Source organism: Ranitomeya variabilis, chromosome 4 (genome assembly GCF_051348905.1).
Source record: "Ranitomeya variabilis isolate aRanVar5 chromosome 4, aRanVar5.hap1, whole genome shotgun sequence".
NCBI lineage: Eukaryota > Metazoa > Chordata > Amphibia > Anura > Dendrobatidae > Ranitomeya > Ranitomeya variabilis.
Genome location: NC_135235.1, coordinates 623,824,798 through 623,843,161, shown reverse-complemented (window position 1 = coordinate 623,843,161; position 18,364 = coordinate 623,824,798). Strand labels below are relative to the sequence as shown.

General features: G+C 50.3%; 1 protein-coding gene across 4 annotated transcripts in view; it reads left to right on the top strand.

The window, feature by feature from the left end:
• The window catches only part of MYH10 (myosin heavy chain 10), a 147,397-nt gene that overhangs the window by 57,281 nt on the left and 71,752 nt on the right, over positions 1–18,364 (top strand). For 3 of the 4 annotated variants that reach the window (XM_077253532.1, XM_077253531.1, XM_077253529.1), the window contains exon 1: positions 12,247–12,383. The exons of the other annotated variant lie outside the window; for it this stretch is intronic. The gene's annotated coding sequence lies outside the window, so the exon portion shown is untranslated. Of the gene's footprint in view, positions 1–12,246; positions 12,384–18,364 lie in introns of those variants that run through there. 4 annotated transcript variants of the gene reach the window in all.

Here is an 18,364-nt window from a genome sequence, read left to right as displayed (position 1 = left end):
CTCCGGAAATCGTTTTTTTTCTCGCAGATGGATATGAGCCCTAACTCAAATTATCATCCACAAGACAAGAAATGTTCTTTACCTTAGAGAAGCGTCGCAGATCATGCTGGGAGAAGTGAGTGGGAAGCCACGGAGCCTGGTTGTTCAGCTGTAGCAAATCGTAGATATCGTGTCTGTCGGCGGAGGAATCTGTTGTGAATTCTGTTCTCGAGCTCCCTCCTGTGGTTGTGAATGGTACTTCGGCGAGTTCTGTTCATGGACTCCCTCTGGTGGCTGTGAGTGGAGCTGCTGGTTCTGAGGTTCCTTCTCCAGCTGATCTCGTTTAGGCCTTGGCTGGCTGCTCTATTTAACTCCACTCAGATCGTTACTTGATGCCAGCTGTCAATGTCCTAGTACTGGTTCAGTTCTCTTGGATCTTTCAGATGACCTGTCTACTTCAGCTAAAGCTAAGTCCCTGCTAGCTTATTTGCTACCACTGTGTTTTTGTCCAGCTTTCTATTATGAGTTTATCTTGTTAGCTGGAAGCTCTGGGATGCAGAGTGGCACCACCGCGCCGTGAGTCGGTGCGGTGGTTTCTTTTGCACACTCTGCGTGGTTTTTGTTAGTTTTTATGCTGACCGCAAAGATACCTTTTCTATCCTCAGTCTGTTTAGTTAAGTCTGGCCTCCTATGCTGAAACTTGTTTCATTCCTGTGTTTGTGACTTCCATCTTAACTCACAGTCAATATATGTGGGAGCTGCCTATTTCTTTGGGGAATTTCTCTGAGGCAAGGTAGGCTGTATTTTCTATCTTTAGGGGTAGTTAGCTCTTAGGCTGTGAAGAGGCGTCTAGGCAGAGTCAGGAACGCTCCACAGCTATTTCTAGTTGTTGTGATAGGATTAGGGGCTGCGGTCAGCAGAGCTCCCACTTCCCAGAGCTCGTCCTGTATTGCTAGTTTGCTCATCTAGTCATTTCTAGTGCTCCTAACCACCAGTTCAATCATAACAGTACAGCTGGCCCGTAAAGTGTTAATGCATCTCAATAGAGGGATAAGAGAAGTTCTGAGACCATTTTTTTTTTTCCTCTGCAGTGTGTTTTGTTTCTCTTTTCCCCTAAATGTCTGGGTGGTTCAGGACACAGGTGTAGATATGGACATTCAAGGTCTGTCCTCTTGTGTGGATCAACTCACTGCAAGGGTCCAAAGCATTCAAGATTATGTAGTTCAGAACCCGATGTTAGAACCCAGAATTCCAATTCCTGATTTGTTTTCTGGGGATAGATCTAAGTTCCTGAATTTCAAAAATAATTGTAGACTGTTTTTTGCTTTGAAACCCCGCTCCTCTGGAGACCCCATTCAGCAAGTAAAAATCGTTATTTCTTTGCTACGTGGCGACCCTCAAGACTGGGCATTTTCCCTTGCGCCAGGAGATCCTGCATTGCGTAATGTAGATGCGTTTTTTTCTGGCGCTTGGATTGCTCTATGATGAACCAGATTCAGTGGATCGGGCAGAGAAAATTTTGCTGGCTTTGTGTCAGGGTCAGGATGAAGCGGAGGTATATTGTCATAAGTTTAGAAAGTGGTCATTGCTTACTCAGTGGAATGAGTGTGCCCTGGCTGCAATTTTCAGAAAGGGTCTGTCTGAGGCCCTTAAGGATGTTATGGTGGGATTCCCCACGCCTGCTGGTCTGAATGAGTCTATATCCTTGGCCATTCAGATTGATCGACGCTTACGTGAACGTAAAAATGTGCACCATTTGGCGGTATTTTCTGAGCAGAAGCCTGAGCCTATGCAATGTGATAGGACCTTGACCAGAGCTGAACGGCAAGAATACAGACGTCAGAATGGGCTGTGTTTTTACTGTGGTGACTCCACTCATGCTATCTCCGATTGTTCTAAGCGCACTAAACGGTTCGCTAGGTCTGCCACCATTGGTACGGTACAGCCAAAATTTCTTTTGTCCGTTACTCTGATTTGCTCTTTGTCGTCCTATTCTGTTATGGCATTTGTGGATTCAGGCGCTGCCCTGAATTTGATGGACTTGGAGTTTGCCAGGCGCTGTGGTTTTTTCTTGGAGCCCTTACAGTATCCTATTCCATTGAGAGGAATTGATGCTACACCTTTGGCCAAGAATAAGCCTCAGTACTGGACTCAATTGCCCATGTGCATGGCTCCTGCACATCAGGAGGATATTCGCTTTTTGGTGTTGCATAATCTGCATGATGTGGTCGTTTTGGGTTTGCCATGGCTACAGGTCCATAATCCAGTATTGGATTGGAAATCAATGTCTGTATCCAGTTGGGGTTGTCAAGGGGTACATGGAGATGTCCCATTGTTGTCTATTTCATCTTCCCATCCTTCTGAAGTCCCTGAGTTCTTGTCAGATTACCGGGATGTATTTGATGAGCCCAAATCCAGTGCCCTACCTCCTCATAGGGATTGTGATTGTGCTATTAATTTGATTCCTGGTAGTAAGTTTCCGAAGGGCCGACTGTTCAATTTATCTGTGCCAGAACACGCGGCAATGCGGAGTTATATAAAGGAGTCCTTTGAGAAAGGGCATATTCGCCCGTCGTCGTCACCGTTGGGAGCAGGGTTCTTTTTTGTGGCCAAGAAGGATGGTTCTCTGAGACCTTGTATAGATTACCGCCTTCTCAATAAAATCACCGTCAAATTTCAGTACCCTTTGCCGCTACTGTCTGATTTGTTTGCTCGGATTAAGGGGGCTAGCTGGTTCACCAAGATAGATCTTCGAGGGGCGTATAATCTTGTGCGTATTAAACGGGGCGACAAATGGAAAACAGCATTTAATACGCCCGAGGGCCATTTTGAGTACTTGGTGATGCCATTCGGGCTTTCTAATGCTCCATCTGTGTTTCAGTCCTTTATGCATGACATCTTCCGAAAGTACCTGGATAGATTCATGATTGTATATTTGGATGATATTTTGGTCTTTTCGGACGATTGGGAGTCTCATGTGAAGCAGGTCAGAATGGTGTTCCAGGTCCTTCGTGCTAATTCCTTGTTTGTGAAGGGGTCTAAATGTCTCTTTGGAGTCCAGAAGGTTTCATTTTTGGGCTTCATTTTTTCCCCTTCTACTATCGAGATGGACCCTGTTAAAGTTCAGGCCATTTATGATTGGACTCAGCCTACTTCTGTGAAGAGCCTTCAGAAATTTCTGGGCTTTGCTAATTTTTACCGTCGCTTCATCGCTAATTTTTCTAGTGTTGTTAAACCATTGACTGATTTGACCAAGAAAGGTGCTGATGTGGTCAATTGGTCCTCTGCGGCCGTTGAGGCTTTTCAGGAGCTGAAGCGTCGTTTTTCTTCTGCTCCTGTGTTGTGTCAGCCAGATGTTTCGCTCCCGTTTCAGGTCGAGGTGGATGCTTCTGAGATTGGAGCAGGGGCTGTTTTGTCTCAAAGAGGTTCTGATGGCTCTGTGATGAAACCATGTGCTTTCTTTTCTAGAAAGTTTTCGCCTGCTGAGCGCAATTATGATGTGGGCAATCGAGAGTTGTTGGCTATGAAGTGGGCGTTTGAGTGGCGACATTGGCTTGAAGGAGCCAAACATCGCATGGTGGTCTTGACGGATCACAAGAATCTGACTTATCTCGAGTCTGCCAAGCGGTTGAATCCTAGACAGGCTCGATGGTCGCTGTTTTTCTCCCGCTTCAATTTTGTGGTTTCGTACCTTCCGGGTTCTAAGAATGTGAAGGCTGATGCCCTTTCAAGGAGTTTTGTGCCTGATTCTCCGGGAGTTCCTGAGCCGGCTGGTATTCTCAAAGAAGGGGTAATTTTGTCTGCCATCTCCCCTGATTTGCGGCGGGTGCTGCAGGAGTTTCAGGCTGATAGACCTGACCGTTGTCCAGTGGAGAAGCTGTTTGTCCCTGATAGATGGACTAGTAGAGTTATCTCTGAGGCTCATTGTTCGGTGTTGGCTGGTCATCCTGGAATCTTTGGTACCAGAGATTTGGTGGCTAGATCCTTTTGGTGGCCTTCCTTGTCGCGAGATGTGCGTTCTTTTGTGCAGTCCTGTGGGACTTGTGCTCGGGCTAAGCCCTGCTGTTCTCGTGCCAGTGGGTTGCTTTTGCCCTTGCCGGTCCCGAAAAGGCCCTGGACGCATATTTCCATGGATTTTATTTCAGATCTCCCTGTCTCTCAGAGGATGTCAGTTATCTGGGTGGTTTGTGATCGCTTCTCTAAGATGGTCCATTTGGTACCTTTGCCTAAATTGCCTTCCTCCTCTGATTTGGTTCCATTGGTTTTCCAGCATGTGGTTCGTTTACATGGCATTCCGGAGAACATCGTGTCGGACAGAGGTTCCCAGTTTGTTTCAAGATTTTGGCGGTCCTTTTGTGCTAAGATGGGCATTGATTTGTCTTTTTCTTCGGCTTTCCATCCTCAGACAAATGGCCAAACCGAACGAACCAATCAGACTTTGGAAACATATCTGAGATGCTTTGTTTCTGCTGATCAGGATGATTGGGTGTCCTTCTTGCCTTTGGCTGAGTTCGCCCTTAATAATCGGGCCAGCTCGGCCACTTTGGTTTCGCCTTTTTTCTGTAATTCTGGTTTCCACCCTCGTTTTTCTTCAGGGCAGGTTGAGCCTTCGGACTGTCCTGGTGTGGATTCTGTGGTGGACAGGTTGCAGCAAATTTGGACTCACGTAGTGGACAATTTGACTTTGTCCCAGGAGAAGGCTGAACGTTTCGCTAACCGCCGTCGCTGTGTTGGTCCCAGACTTTGTGTTGGGGATTTGGTTTGGTTGTCATCTCGTTTTGTTCCTATGAAGGTTTCGTCTCCTAAGTTTAAGCCTCGTTTCATTGGTCCTTATAAGATTTCAGAAATTCTTAATCCTGTGTCATTTCGTTTGGACCTTCCAGCTTCTTTCGCCATCCATAATGTGTTCCATAGGTCGTTATTGCGGAGATATGTGGCTCCTATGGTTCCCTCCGTTGATCCTCCTGCCCCGGTGTTGGTTGAGGGGGAGTTGGAGTATGTGGTGGAGAAGATTTTGGATTCTCGTATTTCGAGACAGAAACTTCAGTACCTAGTCAAGTGGAAAGGTTATGGTCAGGAGGATAATTCCTGGGTGGTTGCCTCTGATGTTCATGCTGCCGATCTTGTTCGTGCCTTTCATTTGGCTCGTCCGAATCGGCCTGGGGGCTCTGGTGAGGGTTCGGTGACCCCTCCTCAAGGGGGGGGGGTACTGTTGTGAATTCTGTTCTCGAGCTCCCTCCTGTGGTTGTGAATGGTACTTCGGCGAGTTCTGTTCATGGACTCCCTCTGGTGGCTGTGAGTGGAGCTGCTGGTTCTGAGGTTCCTTCTCAAGCTGATCTCGTTTAGGCCTTGGCTGGCTGCTCTATTTAACTCCACTCAGATTGTTACTTGATGCCAGCTGTCAATGTCCTAGTACTGGTTCAGTTCTCTTGGATCTTTCAGATGACCTGTCTACTTCAGCTAAAGCTAAGTCCCTGCTAGCTTATTTGTTACCACTGTGTTTTTGTCCAGCTTTCTATTATGAGTTTATCTTGTTAGCTGGAAGCTCTGGGATGCAGAGTGGCACCACTGCGCCGTGAGTCGGTGCGGTGGTTTCTTTTGCACACTCTGCGTGGTTTTTGTTAGTTTTTATGCTGACCGCAAAGATACCTTTTCTATCCTCAGTCTGTTTAGTTAAGTCTGGCCTCCTATGCTGAAACTTGTTTCATTCCTGTGTTTGTGACTTCCATCTTAACTCACAGTCAATATATGTGGGAGCTGCCTATTTCTTTGGGGAATTTCTCTGAGGCAAGGTAGGCTGTATTTTCTATCTTTAGGGGTAGTTAGCTCTTAGGCTGTGAAGAGGCGTCTAGGCAGAGTCAGGAACGCTCCACAGCTATTTCTAGTTGTTGTGATAGGATTAGGGGCTGCAGTCAGCAGAGCTCCCACTTCCCAGAGCTCGTCCTGTATTGCTAGTTTGCTCATCTAGTCATTTCTAGTGCTCCTAACCACCAGTTCAATCATAACAGGAATCTATTGATCACTTACCAAGTTGTACCACTGCTGCTATGAAGCTTGTACTACTGTTGCTATGACATTTCTATCACTGTTGATATGATGATTGTACAACTGTTACTATGACATTTCTATATCTGTTGCTATGACACTTGTACCACTGTTGATATGAAGCTTGTACCATTGTTGCTATTACACTTGTACCACTGTTGCTATGAAGCTTGTATCACTGTTGCTGTCACTATAATGTATAAAATGGAGTAGGATTTTTCCCCCCGTTATCACACTCGCTACGGGCTCCAACCCCCTTTCTCTCTTTGCTTCTGCTGCTGTGTGTGTGTGTGAATCCCAAACCCCTCATTCCCTCCTCCCAAAAGAATGTTTATGGCCCCTGTAGCTGCAGTAGACACTTCTCCCATCTTGTACCAGCTGAAACTGGTATAGTCTCTCTCAAAATACATGAGGTTCTTTGTTCTATTATAGTGAGATATTGGGCCACCGATTTGGGCTAGGAAAATAAGGAGTTCAGGATTTCTCCTGAACCGTGTGGAACAACTAGTCCGAGTGCGGTATCATTAGAAAGCTAATTTTAATATAAGATGAATGATGGGTGTGTTGTGACTCTTCCAGGTTCTCAAGCTAAGATATGAGAATTATAGGTATTGCTGGTAAATCTATCACTCGGAGGAAATGGGAGGGTGAGGGTAACTCAGCCCCCTTTAGTGATGTCACAGCCTACCAGTATAAGTTACTGCCAGGGAGTCCAGCATTCACTCTTGCCTGGGACCACACCAAGAAGACTCTCTGATGAACTGGGACATTTGGCTCCGCCCACCAGCATGGTTAGGCTTCTTTCACACTTCAGCTGTTTGACGTCAGTCAGCTCCGACATACTGACGGATTGACGGATCCGTCACAATTGTTGAGAAAACGGTTCTAACGGATCCGTTTTTTTGACGGATCCATTACTTGGGGGTTGTCTGGGAAAAGTATCTACTTTTTGGAGCATGCGCAATTGAAAAAGCGGATTGGGGCGACGGATCCGCCAAATGACAGCGCGACGGATCCATCGCCCATAGGCGGCCATTCTATGAAATGGCGGACGCGACAGATCCGTCACGAACCGCCATTTCGGCGCAGACGAAAAACGTTACAATGTCCGTCAATGTCTAGACGACGTCCGCCAAATTTTGACGGATCCGTCGCATGGCGGATGGAACGGACGACCATCCGCCACAATCCGTCGCTAATGCATGTCTATGGGAAAATAGCGGATCCGCCGAAAAAAATGGCAGATCCACTATTTGAGGAAAATGGCGGTCTCAGACTGACGCCAAAAGACTGAAGTGTGAAAGAGGCCTTAGCTAGGATGATCTGAGCACATGTGAGTGTTAATTTCTGTTTTAATCCCTTTTTTATTTTGTGATTGCCTTGTATATACTTTGTCTCATATTGTAAAATCTTAATAGACCTTTTGTAAACACTGCCTACCTATTCGGAGTAAAATATAAAACTACTAGTTCGTCTTCTTCATATTGTAGCAGCAGTGGGATAACTAAAATAAGACCCTGCGGTAAATTGATAGGTCATTAGCCTTGTTTGTGTTTTCATCACATTGTAGCAGTGGAGGGATAACTAAGATAAGCCCCCCTGCACATGTGATAGCCGTGTGCTGGCCAAAGGTCACCCCCGATCCATGACAGTTGCGATGAAGCTTGTACCACTGTTGCAATGACACTTGTACCACTGTTGCTATGAAGCTTGTACCATTGTTGCTATGAAGCTTGTACCATTGTTGCTATGACACTTGTACCACTGTTGCTATGAAGCTTGTACCATTGTTGCTATGACACTTGTACCACTGTTGCTATGAAGCTTGTACCATTGTTGCTATGACACTTGTACCACTGTTGCTATGAAGCTTGTACCATTGTTGCTATGACACTTGTTCCACTGTTGATATAACGCTTGTACCACTGTAACTATGACACTTGTACCACTGTTGTTATGACACTTGTACCACTGTTGCTATGAAGCTTGTACCACTGTTGCTATGAAGCTTGTACCATTGTTGCTATGACACTTGTACCACTGTTGCTATGAAGCTGGAATGCCTTACTTTTGGAAGTGAAGCTACAGTTTATTGACTAATTTCCAAAAGATAATGTTATACACTGAATGGTGTAATAAAATGGCTGCTGTCCGGCGCGACATTTCCCCTTCTTGTCGGATAGATTCTCACAGACAGGAGTTGTAAACCATCATAAGAGAAAGCAACAGTGAAAATTAGGTCATGTGTCAGAAAGAACAGGGGAGACCTGCAAAACAAGCTCATCAATGTGACAGCGCGACACTCCACAACTATCGCAGCTGCGGCTGTCACCGCCATACCCTGTCCATGAACTTCCAGCCAGATAGTGACGTCACCATGCTTCATGGAGTCGCTGTGTAAGCTGCTGTGACATGTGGAGAGCGTGACCACAATTGTATCATCGGGCCTAGTGAGCGTGCGGTCACTCAGTCCTGTACTAAATAAGATGTCAGGTGACATGTAACGGGATGAATGGGCCATGAAGTAATGACATTACTGGGATGGGGGAAGGTGAGGTACACTGCTCATATCACATAAGCCTGGGGGCTAAACATGGTCTACAGGGGGAAATCGCATGCGACTTGTGAAGTACGAGAAAGTCATGCAATAGCCTTTCTCAGCCAAGCTGCGTGACCACAAACATGGGGGCAAGTTACTGTTCTGTGAATATTTTACAGCTGCAATTTCACTGTAAAAAATAGTAAAATTGCAGAAAACTTGTGTGCACCAGCGACCAGCAATCTGTCTGCAAGGGACTTTTTGTGACCGTTCGTGCACTTTGGACGCCCTCTGTCCCCCACCCCTTTGTCCCCATCAGAGCCCTCTATACCCCTCCAGTTCCCTCTTTCCTCTTCTATTTCCCTCTCCAGAACCTTTCTCCTACACATCTCACTATCACCCCCCTTCAAACACCTTTCCCTGCCCTCAAGACCTCTCTGTTCTCCTGTTACCCCTTTCCAAACCCCTACACAGCCCCTATGTTCTCCACCAGACCACTCTTTAACCTTTCAGACCCCACTGCCCTCCAGATCCCACTGTACTCCTCCAGACCTTGCTGGTCTACACTAAACTCCTCTGTTCTTCTCTAAACTTCTCTGTACTCCTCTACCAGACTCCTCTGTCCTCCTCCAGATCTCTCCTTCCCTCTCTAGATCTCACTGTTCTACTCCAGACTTCTTCATCCTCCTCCATCCCCTTCTAGACCTCTCTGTCCTCTTGCAGACCCTTCTGCCCCACAGACCCCACTGTCCTACTCCAGACCCCTCTGTCCTCTACCAGACTCCTCCCACCCCTTCTTCCCCTCCAGATTCCATTGGCCTGCTCCAGACCTCTCTGTCTTCCTCCAGACCCCTCTCTCCCCTTAAGAAACCTCTATCCTCTACCATACTACTCAGCCCTACTACACACCCCTCTATACTCTTCCAGTCTCTCCTTCCCTCTCGAGATACGTCTGTACCTCTCTGTCTTCCACCAGGCTCCTCTGTCCTCCGTCAGACTCCTCTGTCCTCTACTAGACTCCTTTGTCTTCCCCCAGACACATCTGTCCTCCTCCAAACCCCTCTGTCTTCGTCCAGACCACTCTGTCCTCTCCATACCTCTCCTTCCCCATCCAGACCCCACTGTCCTCCAGACTTCTCTGTACTCCTACAGACCCCTTCTTCCCCCTCCAGACCACTCTGTCTTCCACCAGGCTCCTCTGTCCTCCTTCAGACTCCTCTGTCCTCTACTTGACTCCTTTATCTTCCACCAGAAACAATTATCCTCCTCCAAAACCCTCTGTCTTCCTGCAGACCACTCTGTCCTCCCCATACTTCTCCTTCCCCATCCAGACCCCACTGTCCTCCAGACTCCTCTGTCCTCCTCCAGACCCCTTCTTCCCCCCCTCCAGACCACTCTGTCCTCCCCTATACCTCTACTTCCCCATCCAGACCCCACGGTCCTCCTTTAGACTCCTCTGTCCTCCTCCATACCCGGTCCTTACCCCTCCAGACCCCACTGTCCTCCTCCAGACCCCACTGTCCTGCTCCAGATACCTTTGTTCTCCTCCATACCCCGTCCTTACCCCTCCAGACTTTACTATCCTCCTCCAGACTCCTCTGTCCTCCTCCAGATGTCTTCACAACACAAAGATTGTAATGTCACATAGTCAATGATTTGCGCTGCAAACAAGTCACATGTGACATTACCGAAAAGTTTTGTGCCACCTGAGACAAAATATCCTATAGGTTTGGAGGTTTCCTGACAGATGTGGTGAGTTGTAATTGTATGCTGTGATTGGGCAGTGAGTCGCCTGTGACTTTAAGGGTTTGTCCAGCGATGCTCCCTTCCCCACTGGTAGGTAACAAGCACTGATGTCGCGTGTGTGCTGCCTGCCGATCGTCCATGTGTCCGGGCAGCTATGTGGAGGCCTGACATAATCCTGGATGGGAAAGGATGCGCGGTCAAACATCCCCTTTAAGGCTTGTGACACTCATTAGACACCCCGGGGCTGCTTCTCTATTACGTCTGCACCTTTTTCAAGAGTAAAAATGGTTCTAATGGCGATTTTCTTTTTGCGCCTTATTTATCATTTCTTCGCTCTTTTTATGTGAAGTCACTTTTTGTGCAGCGTTATGGCCGCATTCTCATTATCCAGGTGATTCACCGTCTGTGAATTTTCGAACCATTGCACAATTTGTAGAGAATTGTTAACCTCTTCATGCATAGGGGCGTAACTGCACGCCCTGCGCTGGGGTGACCGCACGTGGAGGGGGCTCAGAAGCTGATCTCTCTCCTCACGCGGTAGGTGCCAGCCATATTACATCTGTGTCTATAGGCGACGGCCGAAGCTGAGCTCTGATCGCTGCTGTTAACTATTTACATGCTGCTGTCAATCTCCGACACCAGTATTTCACTGGTGTCATTGTTCCCATCGGCCCCCTTTATCAAGACTGCAGGGCGCCTATGGATCACTATTACAGGCGAGGGTGTAAAGACCCCTGTCGCCGCCATCTTGGTACTCCAGTGAAGCTCAGTCACCGGCCATGATTTCCACTATATGCTGCAATCCCAGAGCCACAACTCTTATTTTTCTGTCCACATAGACATATGAGGGCTTGTTCTTTGCGGAACGAGCTGTACTTTTGCATGACACCATTCACTTTACCACGTAGAGTGCTAAAAATTAGGAAACAAAAATTCCAAGTGCGGTGAAATCGTGAAAACCCCCCAATTCTGACAATATTTTGGGGAATTGTTTTTACGGTGTACATTTTGTGGTACAAATGACCTTGCAGTATGATTCTCCTCAACAGCATGATTACGGCGATACCAAACATGTCCATGTTTCTTATTATGGTAGTGGTGAAAAAAAATCAGGTTTGAGGAAAAAAAATGTTGGGGGGGGGGGGGGGGGGTTGTGTCGCCATTTTCCGAGAAACGTAACATTTTTACTTTCGGCAGATGGGGCTGTGTGGTGATGACTTCAATGTTTTTATTGGTACCATTTTGGGATAGATGTGAAGTTTTGATCGCTTCTTACAGCACTTTTTGTGGAAAAAAATGACCCCTCCATGCACCAGCTTCCGACAAGCACCGTTACCGTTTACGGCCGATGTCGTGAAGGTGTTAAAACTATACGTTTAGTATCACCGTAAAGACCTCATGTTATCAGTCCTTAAGGGGTTAACCAACTGCATAATTCTGGGGCACAATAGATGCAACAAAAAAAAAAGCTTCTCTGGCAAATTTTTGAAAAGTGGGTGTGGCTAGTCATGAGGGGCGTGGCCTGAGAAATAAATCATCATTATTTCTGCCACTGGTGCGCGACAGTATCTGCAGCCAAGATTTGCCACATTGGGGGCTTCACTACTGGGGCGTGAGGACAGATTGGGGGATAATAGACGCATTCTTACCTGGGCCTCTTCTAATCAGCATTACACCCACGTGGGGCTCACTCAGCTGTCAATCAAACTTGTACAATCCCGGTCCAAAAGAGACCCGCCTACGCTGCTGGGTCCCATGGAAACCATGCTAGCCAATAGGAATGCAGCATTAATGATTGACAGCTATCTCCAGCCTATGTCCTGCAGGAGAAGGCGGGATAAATGAAGGGAAAAAAAGTGATGGAGTGGGAGCGAAGTAACGGTTTCTAAATGATTGACGGCACTGATAGCCAATCACAGCGGAGCTATGGGGCGGAGGACAGACAGAGCTGGCCAATAGAGTAGGCGGTGAGGTTTGAAAGGCTCCTCCTAGTGTCTGTGGGCGTTCCCGGTGAGGTGACGGGCTGGTGGCTACCGGGAGGCGCAGAGACAGAGAGGGAGCCCAGGAGCCGCCGGTAAGAGGGGGATGGTGGCCGGGGCGGGTTCTCGGCTGGAGATTTTCATGATAATGGTAATATTAGCTTATTATAATGTTATTGCCCCGCCGGGGGGATTAGTGAGCCGCCCCCCATACTCAGCAGGGCTGTGCTGTATGTAACCCCCCATAATGCAGCCGGCTGCAGAGTATGGAGAATTCCTAGTAATTGTCCTGAGTGGAGGCTTCTGTCACTGGTGACCACCCAGTGCCCAGGTGATGCCCCCCATACCACATCAGTGTAGCCTCCTAATGGCCCAAGGGTGAGGGGTGCCCACACTAATGCTGCTCCACTGTGCCCCCTCTGGGTGATGCCCCCCAGTAATACTGCTCCAATGTGCCCCCTCTGTGGGTGATGCCCCCAGTAATACTGCTCCAATGTGCCCCATGTGTAGGTGATGCCCCCCAGTAATACTGCTCCAATGTGCCTCCTCTGTGGGTGATGCCCCCAGTAATACTGCTCCAATGTGCCTCCTCTGTGGGTGATGCCCCCAGTAATACTGCTCCAATGTGCCCCATGTGTAGGTGATGCCCCCCAGTAATACTGCTCCAATGTGCCCCCTCTGTGGGTGATGCCCCCAGTAATACTGCTCCAATGTGCCCCATGTGTAGGTGATGCCCCCCAGTAATACTGCTCCAATGTGCCCCCTCTGTGGGTGATGCCCCCCAGTAATACTGCTCCAATGTGCCTCCTCTGTGGGTGATACCCCCCAGTAATACTGCTCCAATGTGCCCCCTCTGTGGGTGATGCCCCCAGTAATACTGCTCCAATGTGCCTCCTCTGTGGGTGATGCCCCCAGTAATACTGCTCCAATGTGCCCCATGTGTAGGTGATGCCCCCCAGTAATACTGCTCCAATGTGCCCCCTCTGTGGGTGATGCCCCCCAGTAATACTGCTCCAATGTGCCCCCTCTGTGGGTGATGCCCCCAGTAATACTGCTCCAATGTGCCTCCTCTGTGGGTGATGCCCCCAGTAATACTGCTCCAATGTGCCCCATGTGTAGGTGATGCCCCCCAGTAATACTGCTCCAATGTGCCTCCTCTGTGGGTGATGCCCCCCAGTAATACTGCTCCAATGTGCCCCATGTGTAGGTGATGCCCCCCCAGTAATACTGCTCCAATGTGCCCCCTCTGTGGGTGATGCCCCCCAGTAATACTGCTCCAATGTGCCTCCTCTGTGGGTGATGCCCCCAGTAATACTGCTCCAATGTGCCCCATGTGTAGGTGATGCCCCCCAGTAATACTGCTCCAATGTGCCCCCTCTGTGGGTGATGCCCCCAGTAATACTGCTCCAATGTGCCCCCTCTGTGGGTGATGCCCCCAGTAATACTGCTCCATTGTGCCCCCTCTGTGGGTGATGCCCCCCACTAATACTGCTCCATTGACCCAATGTGTGGGTGATGCCCCCCGCTAATACTGCTCCATTGACCCAATGTGTGGGTGGTGCCCCCCAGTAATACTGCTCCATTGTGCCCTATGTGTGAGTAAATAGTCCTTTGGTTGAGTAATATCATTGCTTTTACCCAGGCTTGCCCGCCCCTTCTATAATATAATATACCTCAAAACTGCATATAAAAGTGATACTCTTTATCATTTGCTCCATACCCAGGTTATGCCCTTAAGCTAATAGTTCCCCATACCCAGACTGTGCCCATTCTCTATTATCTCATACCCAGACTGTGCCCATTCTCTACTATCTCATACCCAGGCTGTGCCCTTTCTCTACTATCTCATACCCAGGCGGTGCCACTTTTCCGGTATCTCATACCCAGGCGGTGCCCCTTTTCCGGTATCTCATACCCAGGCGGTGCCCCTTTTCCGGTATCTCATACCCAGGCGGTGCCCCTTTTCCGGTATCTCATACCCAGGCGGTGCCCCTTTTCCGGTATCTCATACCCAGGCGGTGCCCCTTTTCCGGTATCTCATACCCAGGCGGTGCCCCTTTTCCGGTATCTCATACCCAGGCGGTGCCCCTTTTCCGGTATCTCATACCCAGGCGGTGCCCCTTTTCCGGTATCTCATACCCAGGCGGTGCCCCTTTTCCGGTATCTCATACCCAGGCGGTGCCCCTTTTCCGGTATCTCATACCCAGGCGGTGCCCCTTTTCCGGTATCTCATACCCAGGCGGTGCCCCTTTTCCGGTATCTCATACCCAGGCGGTGCCCCTTTTCCGGTATCTCATACCCAGGCGGTGCCCCTTTTCCGGTATCTCATACCCAGGCGGCACGGTGATTGTGGTTAGCACAGCAGCCTTGCAGCGCTGGGGTCCTGGGTTCAAATCCCACAAGGACAACATCTACAAGGAGTTTGTATGTTCTCCCCGTGTTTGCGTGGGTTTCCTCCGAGTACTCCGGTTTCCTCCCACATTACAAAGACATACTGATAGGGAATTGAGATTGTGAGCCCCATCGGGGACAGTGATGATAATGTGTGCAAACTGTAAAGTGCTGCGGAAATATGTTAGCGCTATATAAAAATAAAGATTGTTATACTCAGGTGTTGCCCTTTTTCTGGTATCCCATACCCAGGCGGTGCCCCTTTTCTGGTATCCCATACCCAGGCGTTGCCCCTTTTCTGGTATCCCATACCCAGGCGGTGCCCCTTTTCCGGTATCTCATACCCAGGCGGTGCCCCTTTTCCGGTATCTCATACCCAGGCGGTGCCCCTTTTCCGGTATCTCATACCCAGGCGGTGCCCCTTTTCCCTTATCCCATACCCAGGCAGTGCCTCATACCCAGGTTATGGGCTCTTTTCTAATACACACCATTCCCAGATTTTGCCCTGAATTTTTTCCCCCCGTCTTAACAACTGAACCCCTTGAAGTGCCCTGAGCTCTGGTTCAGCCACTTGTTAAGGAGCTGCCCCAACCTCTAGGATTCCCTAATTCCAGGGTGTGAGCATTAGCACCCAAATACACAAACATTTTTAGTATGATGCCTTTCCTTCCCCAATAAGTATTTGATACCAAGCTGTAACAAATGATTGTTTCCAAGTTGTTGCATTTCTCTGCCAGTGCCAGGATGTGTGCCCTGCACCAATCCCCAAGTATTCCCCTTGGATAACTGTGGGGTCTAATACTTGTAACGTGATCCCCTTCTTCCTGGTACCCTCAAGTATTCCTTTAGGCGTCCCCCTCCCCTTTTTTGAATGACAATGGTGTCCACCTTGATTTGATCCCTAAATGAAGGTTTCTTGGTAGATGAGTGGGCTAACTATGTCTGCAGGGACAAGGTGTTTGACTCTGCCAGGGAAGATGCCATGCTGCCCGCCGGTCCTTCCCCATTCATTCAGGGATCGTGGAGGCGGCCATGTTTTTCCTCGCTGCAGCAGAGGAAGGGTTAAGCAGTTGGCCATATGGGTTACTCCTGCCTTGCTGGTTGCCTTCAAGGGCAGCTTGATCTTTCTCTCCCCCTCCCTCAGTCTGGTGCCCATGTGTCTCAGGCCTGCCCGCACACTGTCGTCTGCTTGTGGCACACACGTCGGGCAGAGGGTGCCATCTCCTTCTTCTGGCTGAGGGCATGTCTTATCTGGCTGCCTCTCCTGCTGCAGAACATCTTGCTCCACATCAGGGACACCACCCAGGTCTTGCTTTTGAGCTGTTTTCAGCTTGACCTTGTTTAGGGGGGAGGGGATGGCAAGAAACGGGTTAAGTTGGAGGAACAAGTGTGGAGAACAGTTACCCTGTGCTGGGTGGGCGGCTGCTCAGATCTCTTATTGCAGCAGCTCGAGGGGAACAAAGAGCCTGTCTACATCATGACTTGCAGCTTCCATGCGCTCAGTCAGTCCTCCTCTGTCTAGCCCCCTCCTCTGTGCCCCCTCCAGCACCAGCCTGCCCACCTCCTAGAGGAACGTACCGCTATCTCTCCAGCCCCCTCGTGTACCCGTTCTGCCCAAAAAATCTGCCGCTGCCTGTCACCCCCTGCATTAGCCTGCACAGCCGTACTCTTCCCATTCACCTTCGGGTCTGGGGGGCCGTTGTTAGGTGAATTAACCTGACTGTCTGTATCCGGATTATTAGGTAGCGGGTATTACGCCCGCGTTATCGTAACGTCGCCCTGCCTGTAATCTTCCCAACCTTATAATCGTCATTATGCTAATTTCCAATCAAGATTGAATTCTTCTTCTAAGTATTTATTTTTCTTTAAATTTTTCTCATATTTCAAGGCAGGGGGCCGAGGGCTGATTAGTCTCATGCTTCTCGTACCCACCATGAGATGCCAGCGCTCCTGACCTTTTTTTTTTTTTTAAACTGCATTTTACTGGGGGTATTGACAGGGCATGAGGTGGTGGTATTACTAGCGGGGGGTGTATTACGTGCCAATATTAACAAGGTGTAGGGCATTTGTAAACTGGCATTTTTGAAAAGGCGGCATGTAGCTTTACTAGTGGAATGGTGATATTTGAAAATATGGCGTTACTGGTTTGAACGGGCCCATGCTGCAGTACCATTGCATAGTGAGTGGAAAACGACTCCAGTTCTGCCTCATCTTCATTCTCCCCTTCCGCCCCCCCCCCCATATGCGGCATGAGTCCCCACGCGGCCTTCCCTATATGCGGCGTGAGTCCCCACGCGGCCTTCCCTATATGCGGCGCGAGTCCCCACGCGGCCTTCCCTATATGCGGCGCGAGTCCCCACGCGGCCTTCCCTATATGCGGCGCGAGTCCCCACGCGGCCTTCCCTATATGCGGCGCGAGTCCCCACGCGGCCTTCCCTATATGCGGCGCGAGTCCCCACGCGGCCTTCCCTATATGCGGCGCGAGTCCCCACGCGGCCTTCCCTATATGCGGCGCGAGTCCCCACGCGGCCTTCCCTATATGCGGCGCGAGTCCCCACGCGGCCTTCCCTATATGCGGCGCGAGTCCCCACGCGGCCTTCCCTATATGCGGCGCGAGTCCCCACGCGGCCTTCCCTATATGCGGCGCGAGTCCCCACGCGGCCTTCCCTATATGCGGCGCGAGTCCCCACGCGGCCTTCCCTATATGCGGCGCGAGTCCCCACGCGGCCTTCCCTATATGCGGCGCGAGTCCCCACGCGGCCTTCCCTATATGCGGCGCGAGTCCCCACGCGGCCTTCCCTATATGCGGCGCGAGTCCCCACGCGGCCTTCCCTATATGCGGCGCGAGTCCCCACGCGGCCTTCCCTATATGCGGCGCGAGTCCCCACGCGGCCTTCCCTATATGCGGCGCGAGTCCCCACGCGGCCTTCCCTATATGCGGCGCGAGTCCCCACGCGGCCTTCCCTATATGCGGCGCGAGTCCCCACGCGGCCTTCCCTATATGCGGCGCGAGTCCCCACGCGGCCTTCCCTATATGCGGCGCGAGTCCCCACGCGGCCTTCCCTATATGCGGCGCGAGTCCCCACGCGGCCTTCCCTATATGCGGCGCGAGTCCCCACGCGGCCTTCCCTATATGCGGCGCGAGTCCCCACGCGGCCTTCCCTATATGCGGCGCGAGTCCCCACGCGGCCTTCCCTATATGCGGCGCGAGTCCCCACGCGGCCTTCCCTATATGCGGCGCGAGTCCCCACGCGGCCTTCCCTATATGCGGCGCGAGTCCCCACGCGGCCTTCCCTATATGCGGCGCGAGTCCCCACGCGGCCTTCCCTATATGCGGCGCGAGTCCCCACGCGGCCTTCCCTATATGCGGCGCGAGTCCCCACGCGGCCTTCCCTATATGCGGCGCGAGTCCCCACGCGGCCTTCCCTATATGCGGCGCGAGTCCCCACGCGGCCTTCCCTATATGCGGCGCGAGTCCCCACGCGGCCTTCCCTATATGCGGCGCGAGTCCCCACGCGGCCTTCCCTATATGCGGCGCGAGTCCCCACGCGGCGTCCCCTATATGCGGCGCGAGCCCCCACGCGGCGTCCCATATATGCTAGGTAATGCAGGCTTGGTTTTTGGTTTCTGATGTTTTCAGTCAATTAATCAATTGCGACTTTTAGAAAACTTCTGCACCAATGTA